The 17713-nt window shown below is 45.9% G+C and overlaps 1 pseudogene; it reads left to right on the top strand.

The window, feature by feature from the left end:
- Positions 1 to 2802: 2802 nt before the first annotated feature.
- On the top strand, positions 2803 to 4858 carry LOC146176922 (uncharacterized; annotated as a pseudogene).
- Positions 4859 to 17713: the final 12855 nt, after the last annotated feature.

The raw sequence follows: 17713 nt of genomic DNA, 5'->3' as shown, positions 1-17713 counted from the left end.
GGTTGTGTTTCATTTATGATAATATTTGGTTTGCACTCACGAACCCTGTGACACGAATGGGGTGCTTCGTGCGAGTAGTGTCAGTCGAGCCATCGCTAGGATCACTTTTGTACGGCACTTCCGACATATACTTCGTTGTTAATAATATTAATAATAATAATTGGTTCACTTATTGGCCAATTTGCGAAAATTTATGAAAGCGTCTCAGCAAGGCATGTTTTCCAACGCCGCACCCACCCCCGAAAAAAAAAAAGAAAAGATGAAGGCCTCGTTTCTAGATATTTTCTTGGTCAATATAAAAATGAAAAGGCCGCTGTGGACACTTAGGGCACATTCACACATCAGTCTCGATCGCGAACGTCGCACCTGTTGATGTGGTTGCTTTCAGATCACTCACAAAGTAGAGAGAGAGCACAGAAAATCGGCAAAACTAAACACGCCAGGAGCGAAGAGCAAGATAATCTTCCATCCTCTTCACTTTTTTATGCATGGTGTTAAACCACTGTACTTTTCTGATGCCTCTCCAAGCCATCTTTGTCAACTGTCAACGTTTCTCAGTTTACGAAGAGAGGGGAAATTAGCTCTTTTTGTTTCCACAAAGAACGCGAGACTTCTCAGAACGCTGTCATGCGGTTGGAAAACAGGGCGCGCTTGCACAAAACAATCTTAAGACTGTCTTAGCTAAGTCCAGACTTAACTGGAGTCTAAAGAATAGGCCACTAGCATGGCCGCTTAAGACTGGAGTTAAGACTGGGCTTCAGTCCTGACTTGAATAAGTCGCTTGTATGTTTACGACTTTAGTGCTGTCTTGGTTAAGACACAAGGACGCCAGGTGTCTAAGTAGAAAAATTAGGGAAATACAGGGATGCGCTGGCACTGTCCCTGCTGTAAGATGTACACATTCCGTCAATTTTGCGTTGTGTAAAATCCTTGCCATTGCTTTTTGCGGCTTAAGATTGTGTTACGAGGAAAAATGCCCCAAGTGGTTGCTGAGGCCGTTCTGGGAAGCCACTCTGGTGAACATGAACCCGAAACGTTCGACGTTCGGAACACGAGCCGTCTTAAATAAGCGTGGCCTTTCTAAAGACACCCTTTAAGTCTGGACTTAGCTCGGACTTTATCGTGCAAGCCGGCCCAGGTCTTGCGGACACGCTTCCAAAGGAATCTGCAAAGTTTCACACGTGAGCCTCGTCTTTTGGTGCTTCGCCTACTATTATGGCTTCCCATGACACAATGCTACTTAGTACATCCGTTTCGCATAAGCGGAAGCGTTTTTGTATCGCCAAATAACCGCCAGGCGCAACGCGATCGCCGCGCGTGCACAGGAAGCTAGCGGAGCGTCTGCTCCGGCGAAGCCCCATCGTTTCACATTTCGCCACTACGCCAGGAATGCGGCGCTGCGGTCGTGCGGCGAAACATGAGCTTGGGCTCCCTATACGCCTGGTGTTTGACAGTACCGCTTCCATCGAGACGCGGCCGCCGCGGCTGATATTGCAACCGAGAAATGAACGCTCAAACTTTTCAAGCTGACTCTCCTCTACATGTCCAAGTAAAAACTTCCAAGACGACTACTGTCACCATATTCCGGTTTTCTTGACATAACTAAAACTCGCAATTTTATACGCGGTAATATGCGTGCTCGCGGTTGCTGTCGAAATTGGCTCAGTTTTCCTGGACACCAACATTTTCCGTTTTCTTTGCGAGTCACATCGCTCATCCATAAATAACTCTTTCGAATAACCTGAAAAAAAAAGAAATTATTAATTTAGGAAATAAAGTTCGACTGATATTGGTACTCTTCCCCGTTTAGAACTAGAAGTGGAAAATTAAGGCGCTCGACCACTGACATAGCGGGTGTGGTTTTAACAGAGGTTTTAAGCTCAATAAAATCCTTTATGCCAAGTCGGAGGCGCTATCGACACTTCAAAAGCTATCCTGTGCGGTCATGTGCTCCGCCCAAGGTTCTCACCGTAGGCGAGCCGCTTTCTAACCTGTAATGATTACTGTGACAGTTATTGGGACGACGCCAGAATCGCCTGTCCCTCCTGCCACAGATTTATTCAGGTGGAATAGTTTACAAAGTTTTAAAGAATTGTTCAAATTTTTAAAGAAGAATATTATTTTTACTTCCTTTTATTAAATTTAAAACAGGTTCAGATTTGAATTCCTCACTTGTGCCTAATGCCTTCATTAAAAATTGTTGCATTGTTGCAAGGCTACATATTCTTTTAGCCGATGGATGTGTTATCAGCGCAATGCATTTGAAACAAATGGCTGCAGCTAAAATTACGGCTGCCCAATGCACTGCCAGTGTAATCAGTGGCTCATATGCGATCATCATGCAGTCTCACTGAGGGTAGCACCCGCGCGGAATTGGTCTGCCGACTTCGTCGATCAAAAATATTAGATGCTGCTTACGCTGTCTTTCTGTGTAGATTATGGATTGAAATGTGACGACTTGGTGGTTGCGATTTATTTGGATGGTGCGGGGAGCTAGCGCGCGCTTTTCATTCGCGTGAACGGCGGTCGCAGACGGGGAGAAGTTAGAATGTCTCGATGTCAGCGCCGCCGTTTAGGGTAGTGCCAACCTTTGACTGCTCCCCCCCCCCCCCCCCCGCCCTGCCTCTTGCTCGCGCCGACGCCATTTTGAAGCACAGCGGCTGGTCGGAGAGGTCGCAGTTGCTCGGCGCAAGCAGAAGAGCTTGCGTTGTTCGCTGCAGAGTGGCTGACGACGACTCGCGGGTGGTGCTAGTTTGTATTCGACCGTATGACTGACAAGCTTGTTATGTCTACGGAGCCAAAATGACGGGCTGTTTTGTGCCAGTGTGCACCGGTTCAACGCATAAAGGCTTATGCTGTTTTAGCTTGCATTGGAACTCGAAACGGAGAAGCAAGTTGGAAGCTGAAGTTCAACGGGATCGGTGCAAAGCACCTGACAGCTCATATATCTTCAAAGTAAGTTGCAAACGAGTTTAGTCTTATCAAACCATAGTGTGGAATTAAAATATTCTTGTGTGCGCGCCGCTGCTGTAGGCATCGCGAAATCGCAAAGAATCATAACGCCGAACGCCTGTGTGATTCTTTCACGGCTAGCTCTGCGTTTGTTTTACTTATAAGCTTGAGTTAATTGTGTTTAGACAGCAGAGCTACCTTCAGCATTAAAATAAAAAGTGAGAATGCGTGCGCAGTGCTTGATATTTTCGACTGCAGGACTACAGTGCTTCGTCTCGAGAGCACGGCTGTTATGTAGGTGTTGCTCAAAACACCGCGATTTTCTATGAGATCTCAGCAAATATCCTGCGGCTCTCATATCAAGGCGCGTCACGTTTTCTCTTTCAGTTTGAATATATTTTAACCGTACTTGTCGCAAGTGATGTAGACGATGTTATGGCTGCAGGTATATTTGCTTTACGCTGTTCGTCAAGCACTTATTTCCGAGCGTGGTTGCTGTTCTGTGACGGAGATAAATGCATAAGCGTGATGTGCCCAGGTACACGTGCAATAATATCTATTACGGGCAAAATATTTTCACTGTTTTCTGCTCGGTGTCCGTCGAACCCTGTGCATTATTTGGAAACGCGTGAGGCTCGGTAATATAGCAACATTTTTAAAAACTCTTTTAGGCACCTTGCATAAGTGGTTATTTATTCAAACGCATTTAGTTTGCTTCAATTTAGGCGAACTGAATAATCACATACGATGTCTTATTTACTGTTTAGCGCCACAAAGAGGAGGACCACTTTGAGAGAAACTGGCAAGATGGTTGCCGCCTGTTAAAGTCTACAGCTTTTTCCCTGCTGTTAGACTTCAGACGTGAGTAATAAGTGCACTAGATCGCATTATTTGGCGATTTCCAGGGACTGGATACAAAGCTACGATACTTGTTTTTTTTTAATTAAAATTTTAGCTCCGCCTAAGCAACGAAAGCTCCCTGCAAAGCAGCCTGCTCAATATGATCCTGCTGATGAGGAAGAAACCTGCTGCTCTTCAACTATGGCTACAGAGTCTGGCATTGACGACTCCGCAGAACTAACTCAGCACAGTACTCTTCGTTCGAAGAAAATGCATTTGAGCATGAGAGCAGTGAAAGTATTTCCTCGCTTTCATAATGTGAGCTACGAAAGGCTCTGCAAGCCATGAAAAGGGAAAACCCTGAACTGCATGAAAGCTTATCTTCAGCAAAAAAGAAACTACAGCTCGCAAACTGAAAAACAAAGTCTCTGGAAAGAGATTTCTCTACGTTCACCAAAAATGTGAACTTTTTGAATGCGCACCAGAAGACTGCTTTGAAGAGAAAAGGTCAGAAAGGTATTGCATGGAGCGTAAATACCATAAAAAAAGCACTGCACCTATTTGCTTGCGACTAGGCAGATTACGATTGATTTTTAGAACAATAAAACTCCCTTCCCGATTGACACTTTGCAGACGACTGCAACACCTATTGTTTAAGCCCGGGGTGTTGAAGGCAATTATCAACATGATGAACGTGAATGTGGCTGCAATGTCAAGAATTGAAAAATACTGTGTGTTATTTCTGGACTAAGTGGAGATTCGGAGGGTTCATCATATTCGGAAGGGTGTCGAGCTATATCGAAGTGGTGATGACTTTCTTGGCAAAGTGACGCTCCCTGAAAGTGACCGAGCAGAAAATCATGTACTCATATTCATGGTTGGGGGTCTTAACACGCGCTGGAACCAAGTGATTGCTTATCATTATACAGGTGCTTATGTGAATAGCGACAAGCTGAGACACTTTGTCTTCCACCTAATCAACCTTTTCACACAGATTTTTTTGCGTGTGCTGTGCGTGACATGCGATATGGGCAGCTTCAACCATGCAATGGGGCGTAGCAATTAAACCTATCTACCTCCCTCTTCTCTGTCACTACATGCCCTGTTCCCCATCCTTATGACAATTCTATGTCGCAGTTATTTATGTCAGATCATTCAAATGTACTAGGTATTATCAGAGGGCACCTTGTGCGTAAAGACCAGATGAAACTGAGTGAAGAAATAGTGGCTAAGTACAGTTTACAAAGCAATGATTTGCTCATTGAATATATAGAGGCTGTGCTGAAGCTGGCCACAAAGCAGTTGCAGTGGCACCTAGCCTAGGTGCGCTGCTCGTTTCCAATGGCCGCTTCACAAAGATGAAGGAAGGAGTAGCTGTAGAGCGGTGAAGCTATCACCTTAGTCTGGAACTACAGCCTGGTTTGTGAGGTGATTTTTAAGTGGTACACAATCATCCCTGCGAGGCACCCTGCTGTTGCCCTCAGCGTATGAAATGAAATTAAATATGATGAGGCTGTCTCAACTCTGAAACTCGCTTTTGCAGTTGCCGAGGGTTTAGGCATTGGCATCAAAAAATTGGGGAAACCATGCCAAGCAGGAGTGCGTCCACTACTGTAGCGCTTCAACTTCACAACTGTATGCTAAACAACTGTGGCTACGCATTTTTCTTAACAGGAAGGTCGGCTCAAGATTGCCTGGAAAATGTTTTGCGGTGATCCGGATAATTTCTCCTGTGCCCAGTGCATATGATGTCAAAACTCCACTCTGAATTGTATCAGTCAGCCAGTTCCTGAAAGTACCTAAGAGCTCACGTTATGAAGCTGATAACAGCAACTACTTAGTGGTTTTTGTTTCTACTGAGATTCAAGAAGTGCAGAATGAATTCCAAGAAACCTCATACTATTATGACTGCACAGATGTCGAACCATTACCTCTCATGGAAAGTGACATAGTGCTCACTTGGCATGCTATTTGGTGAAGCCTTTCTTCTCTACCAAGAAACCATGCTCTGCTTGTACTTAGGTCCTCATTGCTATTGAGGCTTCGACAAGCATGCTCTTGTGCAGCTCAATGAGTACAATCAAGAGTTATAGAAATCTGGTGTATGTGAGCCGTGCAGTACTGTAGTTAGTTTCTCCTTAAAGATGTGTATTTAGGTAATTATGACAAGAAAATGATATTTGTCGTTTGCGTCACCCAGTCAAGATATTTACAAATCTTATTGAGCGATCAGTGTCTCTGCCATCTAATGAGTGCACTGACCACACAAGCATTATGAGAAAACTGCTGCGCAGTTTTGTTGTCATGTGACCCCCGCTGGCTTAGCGAACCTGATGAATCAGACAATGAATACGGCAGCAGGACTGTGGCTGTCGTAAACTTGTCGTAGAGCAAATTTCTTTAATGTTACACGACAGTGTGCAGTATTTTTCAGAAGCGTAGAGCCAAGGGAGTCTGCTTCTCAGCCGCTTTGTGCGGCTTGTCATGCATGTTCAGCGCTCCGAAGCTCATGATGGTAAAAATACTTTTTTGTCCTACCCTCTCCATATGAAAGAACCTTCACTAACGCTAAATCAGCGCCGCTACACGACTCAAAAGCAGACCCCCCGGTCTCTACACTTTTAACAAAGGCTGTACATAGGAACATTTTGGCAACTCTACCTTTCGTGCTTATTTTGTATTTCCAACTTTTTTTTTTCACACTTTGTTTTCTGGTTGCGAAGGTTACACCACACAGTGAAAAGCAGAAACCCTATATTTTGTTTGCTTATTTCGTCGCTTAATTTGCATCCCCCCATGTTTTGTTATTTTTTGCTTTTAACGTTACACCTCACTGTACATACCCCATTTTTACGTTCTTCTGCGTTTCTTACTTATATTTTGGTTTGCGTTCTTTGCCATGTCCGATTGCACTTGATATTAAATAATTTGCAGTGACTTGTTTCTCTGTCCGTATTGACTGTTAGGGGCGAGCCTGACAAGTTGTAATGCATATTTGTTTGGAACAATAATAAGGCTGAACTTTAGGTGGTATTTATAAATCTATTCCCACGGCAATTTTGTAGGCAAAGTTGAAAATGTACGCATAGGCATAGTTAAAATTGCAGTTTTTTAACTAATCTTTCATGGTCGATTTCGTTTTCTCACTTAGTGACTTTTTAATGTCGATAACTTTTGTTTCAGTTAAAAAAACGATTGCTGCTGTTTCATTAATAACCTCAAATTCACCGTCGTTTCTGTAAACTATATCCGCGGCTGATAATCAGTACATATGGGCTTGAAAAACTAAATACGATGAAATAATGTGTAGAGATGTGCTTCACAAACCGAGGAATCACCGCAGCGCAACCGGGGCTTAAATATAAATGACACAAACGATGTCCGCATGTGAGTGCACGCAAAAACTTTCCATTGGTGTGCACCCATCAGAAAAATGAAACAAGTGAAAAAATCGTGGAAATTCGTTGTACTATACTCAAAGAGGAGCAGTTGTTTTTCGTGGGCCTTGAAAGCGCAGGCGTTGTGACAGCGTTGGTATACGGCAGAATTATTTGTGTAAGCCGACGGCCACCTCTAACGGATGCAGCAGCACGCCTCTGAGCTGTAAACGGACCAGTAACCCACAGGCACACCTTAAAATATAAGAAATCGGAGAGACATTCGTTGTTGCAAGCTCATCACACAGAAGCAGCCGGCACAACGGAAGCGAAGCTGACCGAAGTGCTTGGTTGACCGAAGTTAACAAAGCTTGGAATTAAAAAAAAAAATCGTAACACCGCATGAAAAAAAAAACACAATTTCCCCCATTGGCAAGCAGCGGCAGCACTTGCGGGGCAACGAATCGTTAAAATACTAGCGCGTTCTTCAAACCAGCCGACGGCATATGAAATGTTCAACCCCGACCACTTGCGGTCCTAAAATTAAGTCGTGCAACTCATTCTTCGACTCTAGGATTTTGAAAAGGGTTATTATGAGTAACACGATACGCACTGCGATGCTGATAAAAAAGGCTGCTCAAATCAAAGCACTGAGAAGAGCGGCATGAGCATGAACGGCATCGTTACGAATACCAGCGCAGCTGATCCCGTATGCTGCTATACAGTGGCGCCGGTACCCTAAACTACGGCGATAGCATCGACGGACACTGCGGAGAGGTGGGGAGGTGGTGACCCTACCGAGATAAGGCGGCAGGTAAAAAACAGGTACCCTACCATTGCGAAGGCAGGAAGAACTCAGTGCGCTTTCCGTCGAGAAAGGCCATGGGCGCAGTGGATTGAAGCACTCGGCTGGGAATCCGAGGGATGGAGGACTGGATTGATTGATTGATTGATTGGTTCACAGGAAGGGAAAGGCGCAGTATCTGTCACACTTGTAGCTGTGGACACTTGAACCGCGCCGTAAGGGAAGTGAGGAAGGTGGGAGAGAAAGTGAGAGAAAGAGGAGCCGCAGTGGAGGGCTACGGAGTAATTTCGACCACCTGGGGATCTTTAACGTGCGATGACATTGCAGATAGGACTTTAAATAATATATTACTAATAGCACTAAATATTTACTAATTATAGTAATATCATCGCTGTAGATACAGAGTTACGTTAAGGACGTAATTATATTCATTTAAGAGACATCCGCCTATCAAATTTTTGAAATTGCCGATATATCGGAGGCGAGACGTCCGATGACGAAACGAAGTGGCGTTCGTGTGCTGTGCGATATCAGCGCACGTAAAGATTCTCAGGTGGTCGAAGTTACTCCGTAGGCATCCACTACGACTCCCCTTTCTCTATTTCCAATTTAACTCCCACCTTCCTCCCTTCCCTTACGGCGCGGTTCAGGTGTCCACAGACATAAGTGTTTCAGATACGGCACCTTTCCCTTCCTGTGAACCAATTAATAATAATAATAAGTCCCAGCAGTGGTGGACAGAGCCGGAACCCCTCTAATCGCGGCGTCTATAAAAACAAGAAATGCAGCCATCGCTGAAGAGGTTGTAATTGCGCTAGCCTGCGTCGGCACAAAAACTAAAGTGATTATAAACGGCAGCAAAACAGCCATTTCGAACTTTACAAAAAGAAGTGTGTCATCCGCGGCTAAGAAAATTGTCGAATCCAGGGATATCTGACGCAGGATCACAATAGAATGGACCCCAGGCCACGAATCGGTGTCTGGAAACGAAGGCGCTCACGTGCTCGCCCGACATATCTACCACCGGACGAACGTCGAGCAGGTCGACAACCCAGAACCCGAGGAGAGGTTAAACACCTACCACGAGATCTGTGAATACTACAAACTAAACAGAAAAACATTCTCCACTCCACATAAAGAGGTAAACAACGAAGAGGCCAAACGTCTTCGCAGACTACAGGCCAGAAATTACCCCAACCCGGTATGGCTGCACCATTTAAAAGTAGATGACAGCCAACACGAAAACTGTAAACACTGCGGACAAATACGCACACTAGATCACATAATCTGGCAATGCCCCTTTTCGCCTGGGGCAGTGGCCAACATTCATGACACGGAAGCTTGAGAATCCCTTCTCCAATGCGAAACCCTTGAGACCCAAAAATAAGTCATTCTCCTGGCGGCTAAGGCCGCGAAGAATCATTGTATTCTTACGCGCTTCTAGCCGCAGAGTCCCAGCCCCCTGTTCGGGTCTGCGTAACTGGGCGAGGGAGTAGGGGAACCTCCTGTATCAGCGGCAAAAACGTTTTAAATAATAATAGGAAAATATGTCCCATTCTCGACGCGACTAGGAACTTTTCCTAATATAAAGACCTACGATAACGTCAAAGCGTTACCTTTTAAGAAGTTTTCTTTAGAAAACTTTGCTTTAGAAAAAGTTGATTTATGTACAGCACCATACCCCAATTAAAATTGTAGCGGGCCATCACCACTAAACAGCAATGAGGCGAAAACATTCTTAGGGCGGTCTGAGAGCTTCTCGCCGCTTACGGCTCGGCACCGCGAGTGAGCTTGATTGCTGGCAAAACGATAGCCTTGATTTTGGCCATCGGTTCAGTGCAGCGGTCGGGAGGCCACTGACGCGAAACGACGAGCGTGCCAGAGTTGAGTTGAGACCCCCAGGTGGTCGGCATTACTCCAGCCTTTCACTACGACAGTTTTCTCCCTTTTCTTTCACTAACACATTCCCCTCTTTCTTTACGGCGCGGGCCAAGCGCCGGGGTGGTGCAGTAATAAGACGCCTCACTACTGTGCCGGAGTACCCGGGCTCGAACCCGACCTCGGCGGCTGCGTTTTGATGAAGCCGAAACGAAGAGGCGTCCGCGTGCTTTGCGATGTCAGCGCACGTTAAAGATCCACATGTGATCGAAATTACTCCGTAGCCCTCCACTACGACTCCTCTTTCTGTCTTTCCACTTTCACTCCTACCTTTCTCTCTTCCCTTACGGCGCGGTTGAGGCGTCCACAGAAAACAAGTGACACAGTTCCTGCACCTTTGCTTTCATATAAATCAATCAATGCCGGCAGAGATGCGACCGATACTGCACGTTTTTTTCCCTGCAAACCAATCTGTAACACCGCTGATTCCTCCCTTAAATCCTTCTCGTTCACCCATAACTCACTCCCCTACCCGAGAGGACTAGGGGGCGACCTTGCTTGGTTGCCTGGACATACCAGCCCAACAAGCACTGGTCCAGCGAGCCACTAGGGGAGCATAACACTAGAGGTGGCTCCCCAAGTAACCTTTCTTTAAATGTTTTGGTTTGTGGTTTGGTTTGTGGGGTTTAACGTCCCAAAGCAACTCAGGCTATGAGAGACGCCGTAGCGGAGGACTCCGGAAATTTCGACCATCTGGGGTTCTTTAACGTGCACTGACAACGCACAGCACACGGGCGCCTTGCTTTTCGCCTCCATAGAAAAGCTGCCGCCGAGGCCGGGATTCGATCCCGCGTCCTTGGGAACAGTAGTCGAGTGCCGTAACCACTGCGCCACCCCGGCGGGGTTTTCTTTAAATGTAATAAATGCTTTTCACCACCACCGCCTGCTTCAGCATCTATATGCTCTGGGGTGCGGCGTTCGAGAAAGGGCCAAATGAAAGGCACTGCAATAATACCTTAATCGAGCGGCGGGCTTTTTCGTGCATGCGTGAATTGCCTAGTGAAGTGCTGACGTCACTGTCATTGTCATCAATATTAATTACTGTCTTCATATCGTTTACTGTCATCATCACTGTGGCTATCACTGACGACCACTATCATTATCGGTCACTACATACGACTAATCACTGGCAGAGTTAAAGCAAAACAGAACCGCGAGGAACCTAGCGGTATTCCCTAAAAACCTGGCGAAGTCTGACAGTTTTCTTGGACGCACGAACCCAAGATTGAACGGACAATCATGAGCGTAAGGAGGCTTTCGCCCTAAAATCAACGAGAGTATTCTGCAGAAGCTCAGTACCAAACAGCACCTAGAAAGACAGAAAATAATTTGCAACATCAGGAGACCCTCCGCATTGACATTATCGTTATGTGGAGCCGAAGACTCAAGCTTACTTATCTAGCGAGGCAAAGAGAACAGCTGCACTCGCCACAGCGTTTGACCAGTATATCATATCGATAGCTGGCTTCACCTCGTGATAAGCCGCCAGTCTTTCCCGCTCCACTTCGAATACATCTTAGTTGTAATCGCCTTTATCTCATCCAACAAAGATTCTTTCATGCTATATTTAGAAACTCGTCATCATCATCGTCTTCATTCATCATCATCATCAGCCTGACTATAACCCCTGCAGGGCGAAGGCCTCTCCCATATTTCTCCATTTAACCCGGTTCTGTGCTAGCTGCATCCACTTGACCCCTGCGAACTTCTTAATCTCATCCGCCCACCTAACTTTCCTTCGCCTCCTGCTAGGCTTTCCTTCCCTTGGAATCCAGTTCGTTACCCTAAGCGACCATCGGTTATCCTCTCTTCGCACTATATGTCCTGCCCATCCCCATTTCTTCTTCTAAATTTCCACTCGAATATCGGTAACTTGAGTTATTTCTCTGGCCCACTCTGCACGCTTCCTATCTCTTAATGTTACGCCTACCATTTTTCGTTCCATAGCCCTCTGGGTTGTCCTCAACTTATGTAGAACTCTCTTGGGTAGCCTCCACGTTTCAGCCCCGTAGGTGAGTACAGGTAAGATGCAACTGTTGTATACTTTCTTCTTGAGCGATACCGGTAAGCTGCTAGTCATAATCTGCGAGTGCTTGCCAAATGCGCTCCATCCCAATATTATTCTTCTTGTTATTTTCTTTTCATGGTCCGGATCTGCGGTTATTATCTGTCCTAAGTGGACATATTCGCCTACTACTTCCAGTACTTCGCTACCTAATGTGAACTGCTGCTCCTTCCCGAGGCTGTTGAACATTATCTTAGTCTTCTGCATATTTATTTTCAAGCCTACCTTTCTACGTTTCTTGTCTAGGTCATCAATCATTATTTGCAGTTCATCCACCGAGTTGCCTAGCAAGGCAATGTAATCAGCAAATCGCAGATTACTGAGGTATTCTCCATCTACCCTTATCCCTAACTATTCGCATTCCAAGTCTCTGAATACTTCGCCTAAGCCAGCTGTGAATAGTACTGGGGAGATTCTGTCTCCTGGCCTAACACCTTTCGTTATGGGAATTTTGTTACTTTCTTTATGCAAAACTATGGTTGCTGTGCAGCCACTATATGTATCTTCCAGCACTTTCACGTACGGCTCGTCTACCCCCTGGTTTCGCAATGCCTGCATCACCGCCGAGGTTTCAACTGAGTCAAATGCTTTTTCGTAAGCAATGACTGCTATGTATAAGGGCTGGTTATATTCCGAGCATTGTTCCATGATCTATAGTAGAGTACCGTTTCCGAAAGCTGCTTGATCCTTTGTTTGATTGCAGTCTAAGGTTGTCCTGATTCCGTTAGCGATTACCTTAGTAAATACCTTATACATAACAGACAGTAAGCTGATTGGTATGTATTTTTAAGGTCTTTAGCGTCCCCTTTCTTATGAATGAGGATAATGTTTGCATTCTTCTATGGTTCCGGTACCGTCGATGACACCAGGCACTGCGTATACAGGGTGGCCAGTTTTTCTAGCACGATACCCCCCCCCCCCCCCCCGTCCTTCAGCAGATCTGTAGTTATCTGATCCTGTCCAGCTGATTTCCAGCTGAAATGCAGCGGTGGCGTAGCGGTAGAACATCCGCCTCGCATGCAAGAGGATCGGGGCTCAAATCCCGGTGCCGCGCAATTCTCTACCGGATTTAAAAAAAATCCTCGTGTTGATGGAATTGCATAAACAGGCTTGAAGTGCGACCTGATGCCGGTTAACACCTCCGGCAACGCACTCCCTCACCAGAACAGGAGTTGGCCACCTTGGTGCAGTAATTGGCCGCAACCTCTCATGATAAGCTCCATAAAACCCCGGCCCTCAGTCATCAGCGGCTGCGGAACAACTCACCACGGCGGCGGTCAGACCTGTGACGCAACAGGGGGTGCTAAGAATTCCTGGCTCTGCTGGACAGGCCGCCATTGGAAACTGAGCCTGGCAACGTTTAACGCTAGAACTCTAGCACCCATCTAGTGAAGCTAGTTTAGCAGTGCTGTCAGAGGAACTAGAGGGTATGAAATGGGATGTCATAGGGCTTAGTGAGGCTAGGAAGCCGAATGAGGCATATACTGTACTGAAGGATGGGCATGTACTGTGTTATCGAGGTTTAACAGAGAGGCGACAACTAGGTGTACGTTTCCTTGTCAATAAGTATATAGCGGGCAATATAGATGAATTCTATAGTATTAACGAGAGGGAGGCAGGCATCGTAATTAGGCTTACCAAGCGGTATAAACTGAAGGTTGTACAGGCCTACGTACCTACAAGTAGTTATGATGACCAAGCAGTTGGAAGCTGCTAGGAAGATGTAGAATCGGCAATGCGAAAAGTAAAGACGCAGTATACTGTACTAATGGATGACTTCAATGCCAAGGTAGGGAAAAAGCAGGCAGGAGACCAGGCAGTTGGTGACTATGGCATTGGTTCTAGGAATAGAAGGCGGGAGTTAGTAGTTGAGTTTGCAGAGCGCAATAACTTAAGAATCATGAATACCTTCTTCAGTAAACGGAATAACCGGAAATGGACATGGAAAACTCCTAGCGAGGAGACTAAAAATGAAATCGATTTCATAATGTGTTCAACCCCCGCCATTATGCAAGACCTAGAGGTAATCGGAAAAGTGCGATGCAGTCACACGCATCAATATATGCTTTAAAATGGATCTGTTAGAAAACTAGATAGACATTGCTGAATTAGGCAAATAAGATATAAGAAGCCAAATATAGCCTATCGGATTCTAAACTTTATATCTGTATCTATTGTCTTGCTAAGCAGAGAAACTCCTGCTTACATTTTCTATGCACTAAAAATATGCTTGTACGCAGCAAAATATCTGTTGTTCAGGCAAACTTTTGATGTTCCATGCTGGCTGGCTTGGTTTCTTTAGTCTCCTAATGAAGTTGTATCCTTATGTGGACTAAACTGATTTTCCACTGTATTAGGCCAGAAATTGTAACTCAATTTGCCTCAACAGCAGAGCTAATTGCGACGCACAAAAATAATGACTGCGAGGACAGCTGAGGTGTTCCCACTTTTAAAATACTTCCATCTAAACTGTGATTTATCACGTGTAGGACGGCGCATTGCAAAGGGTGTTGCAAATAGCATGCTTTTACGACATTCTTCACTCTATTAGCCATTCATGTTGTAGCGATCGCGGAGAACCGCGCATCCCTCCGAAGCACCGCGCGCCGCGGAGGATGAAGGGGACAAAAGTATTCCTTCTCTTCCGAGGTTGAGTAACCCAAACGGGTTTCTCGATAGCACCGCGTTTCCCTCTTCCCGCGCCGGGCGCAAGAGCGCACCGCTAGGCGTCGCAGACGCGACGCTCATTGGCCGAAAAAGGACAAAGGGCAAGATGCGCCGAGATCGGCGGGAACCGGCTACCGCCGAGGAGAGACGACAGCGAGCCGCGACAACGGAAGGACGCAAGGTAAATACCTCCCCGCTATACTTCTTTGTTGTCGCTATCTTGCCCTTCGAAGTGTCAGGCCCCATCCAAAAGGATAGGGTCTCCAGCAAGACCTTCACCAGCGTTCTTTTTGGGAAGACCCAATAAACATCTGGTTCCGGGCAAAGTCCTGTTCTGTGTTGTGTCGTACTTCGCAATACCACTTTGCGGCCGTGAGAACGGCTGCCTGTGGTGTGTGATCGCGGGAGCTCTGTGTTTGCGGCCTAGACCTCAGAAGAGGCTCGACGGCTTAATAAGAACCCCCATAATGTTGTGACTTGTTGTCTTAATTGTCTTGATTCATCAGTATAATTCACCAATAGGGAATTCAGTAAATGAAGGGCACTTCTCCGCTAGATTAAAAGAAGCATAAACATGCATTCACAATTAAGCTCAAATCTAATGGCTTTCAGTCATTGGCTCTCGTAGCGAATCCTTATTAGCAGTAGTGCTCGTTTACACTCGCTCAATCATAATCTTTTAGCTTGAGCCTCCATTATTTAGGACATCTTCATTATTGTATAGTTAGTGTCTACCCACTTTACGAGAGTTCTCAAATGATATATATAAATACCGGCTTTAACTAAGCAAAAAAAATTATGTACGGCCTAAAGACAGCGGTGTACAACTGGTATCGAAGGGTCCTGCAAGGCTGCATTACCTTGCTCCCTTCCATCTCAAACACGAAGCTCAACTTCCAGCTCAAACACGAAGGTAGCGCACGCCAAAAGAAACTTCATTCGCCTACAAAACAGGGAGTCCGTGTAAAACTAATTGCCAGTTTGTTTACTTGCATCAGTCTAGTAAAGATATTCATGACCATTTTAGAATATATGCATATTGCATAGAGCTTTCTTTTTTTACCTGAAGGCTGCGCGTTAGAACCCTCAATATATAACGCCGAAGGAACTATCAATTGGGAATGCTAGTTTACAGACGCAGCCTCCTATATGGAGTCTCTGGAGACACTATTTTCGAGTTTGTCCGTAATTACTATTGCTCGTTACATACACGGCGGTAACGTAACCAAGAAAGAGTGCATTGGGAAGAGAGCTCGTGATTTTATTCCGGTACGCTGCTTTGCAGTGTTGGAAGGCCCGGTGTATTCACAGCAGACTGTAAAGATGTTTACGGTCGTAAATTTTCTGCGATCATATGAAATAATAAACAGCTGGGTCTTTGATCACGAAAATTTAGTGAATTATACAAATCATAAAAATTATCCTAATATGAATTTCAGAACCTGTATTCATCAAAGGGGCCATGACATCTTACAACTGAGCATAAACTTATCATTGCTTTTCACTTCTCACACGTTAAATAATAAATCCTCAAAATTTGAGCTAATTCGCTGAGTAGATAGTTTTAAAATTAATTTTTAATATTATTATCGGAATCAGCTTCTGACGTCACAACGTGATAGTATTCCCATGTCGTCTGCTATTCACGGTGTCGCCTACATGTTTGCATACACGCCTTGGATAGTGGTCACTGATTTTTTTTAGCTAAATATTTTATTCACATATTCGCTTTTCTTTGGGAATCGGTCGCTATAACAAGCAACCTTAGGGATTCTCGGACTTGTTTTGGGCTTCGTCTAGAGTTTGCCGACACGGCCGAAATAGGCGGTCTCATGCTGTATAATTTAACCATACAATCAGAAGCATAATATTCTTATGTTACGAGATTTAAAATTGTTTTAGAAACAAGCGCTCAGCTACAAAAAGGCACTAGTCCAATATTTCCTTCCGCCATGTACACGCACCGCGAATGTGGGTAGGTGTTAGCGTTGTGTTCCTGTTTGCTGAGCTATTGCTATCGCTCTTTGGGTCTAAAAACTGAGTTAATCTAAAGCAAGCATATCTTGACGCCTTTAGCATACCTTGCAACATTAGAGGAGCTTAAGAAACTTTTAAACGAAGCGGTACTCTTGACTTACTGTTATTGTAACCCGCGCTAACCGTGTCAGTTCTGGAGGGAGAAGAAGACGAATTTCTGCGGAGTGCGCGTGGTTCTGGGACGCCGCTGCTTTTGCCTGGTCAAGCGCCAGCTCACTGCCTCCTGTGCCTCAACCCCGTCCTTTGACCCTGTCCTTCTGGACTTCCGTCCGGGTAGCGATAGAACCCGTGACATTCTGGTGGAGACGCGGGGTAAATGCAGCACAGCCCCTCAAAACCCGCTACTCTGAGTTCGCCCCCAAGTCTCAGCCGCCGCCCCTTCGACGAGGAGGCCGAGATACGTGCTAGCCGGCGACTTCAAGGGCTTGCTCCTGAATTTGGTCTGTTGCCGAACTCCGGCTCTCCACAACTTGCAATGGCCCGGAGTACCACGACCCAATGTCAACAGACGGACTCGTTTCTCGCACCGTCCGTGGTGTACCTACCGATGGCTCCTCGAGCCGCTGCCACGTTCCATGGCGATGCCTCCGAAGATGTGGAGGATTGGCTGGAGCAGTACGAACGTGTGGCCCGCCACAATGGTTGGAATGCCGAAAACTGCCTTCAAAATTTGTATTTCTGCCTGCGCAGTACGGCTCGGCACTGGTTCGAAAACCACGAGGCCTCCCTTACATCCTGGGACACCTGTAAGGAAGAGCTGCGACGGACGTTCGCCAATCAGTATCGGCGACAGCGAGCAGAAGACCTTCTGCAAACAAGAGTACAACGACCCGACGAAACTGTAACCAGTTTTGATCAAGACGTCCTACGACTTAGCTCCCGTGCCGACCCCCGTGCCACCGTGGAAAAAAAGGTGCGTGCACTCATGCGGGGCGTCAAGAGTGACATTTTCGGCGGGCTTATTCGTGATCCGCCGACTACAGTGGCACAATTTGTAAATGAGGCGACGAACATTGAGCGAGCCTTGGTTAC

Source organism: Amblyomma maculatum, chromosome 10 (assembly GCF_055883805.1).
Source record: "Amblyomma maculatum isolate TAMU_Amacu chromosome 10, ASM5588380v1, whole genome shotgun sequence".
NCBI classification, from domain to species: Eukaryota; Metazoa; Arthropoda; class Arachnida; order Ixodida; family Ixodidae; genus Amblyomma; species Amblyomma maculatum.
This window is presented reverse-complemented; position numbering and strand designations above follow the sequence as displayed.